The sequence below is a fragment of the Mustela nigripes genome, chromosome 6 (genome assembly GCF_022355385.1).
Source record: "Mustela nigripes isolate SB6536 chromosome 6, MUSNIG.SB6536, whole genome shotgun sequence".
In the NCBI taxonomy this organism is placed as follows: domain Eukaryota; kingdom Metazoa; phylum Chordata; class Mammalia; order Carnivora; family Mustelidae; genus Mustela; species Mustela nigripes.
The window spans coordinates 87488804-87489858 of NC_081562.1; positions in this window are offsets into that span (position 1 = coordinate 87488804).

Here is a 1055-nt window from a genome sequence, read left to right on the forward strand (position 1 = left end):
CATATTTGTCCAGCGTGCTCCTGAAACTGCAGGTTGTCTACAGCAGAAACCACATCTTGTCCTCAGCAGGAGATTCCAAAAACCACTTATGAAGTTATGAAATAAATTGCCTGAAACAAAAGCTAAAAGGGAAGGAGGGGAGAAATGTCAAGTGATCATTTAACCCAGGGAAGAAAAAGTTAACAAGAAACTTAGATTTCTTTTTCCATGCAATGATTTGAAAAGCAGGGCTCTCACTGTCTCTGCTGCAGACTTCAAGGGAATCAGTTGGACATAAAGCAGAGGATGTGATCACAGTGGGAAATAAGGTGACCATGGAATACTACTTAAGTTCAGATTCAGTGTTGACAGCCCCCAGCATATGGAAGGTACACAGCAAATACTGAAGGAATGGATATCAGTAGGAGGAAAACGCTTTTGCCAGGAGACAATGGAGTGATGACAAGCCTCTTAGGTCCTGGAACAATACCTCATAGTAGAGAAGAGCAGGAAAGGAGGCAGAGCAGTAACAAGGCTTAGCATTACAGTTGTTTGAAGCTCCCGACGTGAGTCCAAAACACAACCTGAACCTAAAGGCCACACCCTGAAAGCAGGTGGCCCAGAGTTCCCTCTTCCTCTCATCCAGAGCTTGTTCTCTCAGACATGCCTCAGTCTGAGCTTGTCTAGTCTTAGAGCACAAACCCCAAGCCCCAAAAAACTGGACAATGGGTCAAGCCATGGTCCTCCACAGCCTGGCCTCAACCCAACTCCCCAGCTCCCACTCCCACCACTCTTGTCCTTAAGAGTGGAATTATAAGGATGCTAAGCTGTTTGGCATACTTAGCTGTGCCACACTTCCCTTCTCTTGTGCTGATATTCTTGCTACCTAGAGCACCCTTCTACCCTGTGCCTCTCACCCCAGCTCCAGGTCCATACCCCTTTTACCTGCATGACTCCTACTGTTGCTCTTAATAATCTCCTAAAAGTATGGAAAATCTGTGTCTAATGTGTCTGCCTCCCTGACAGTCCCCATAGGCTCGCGAGCACACACACACACACACACACACACACACACA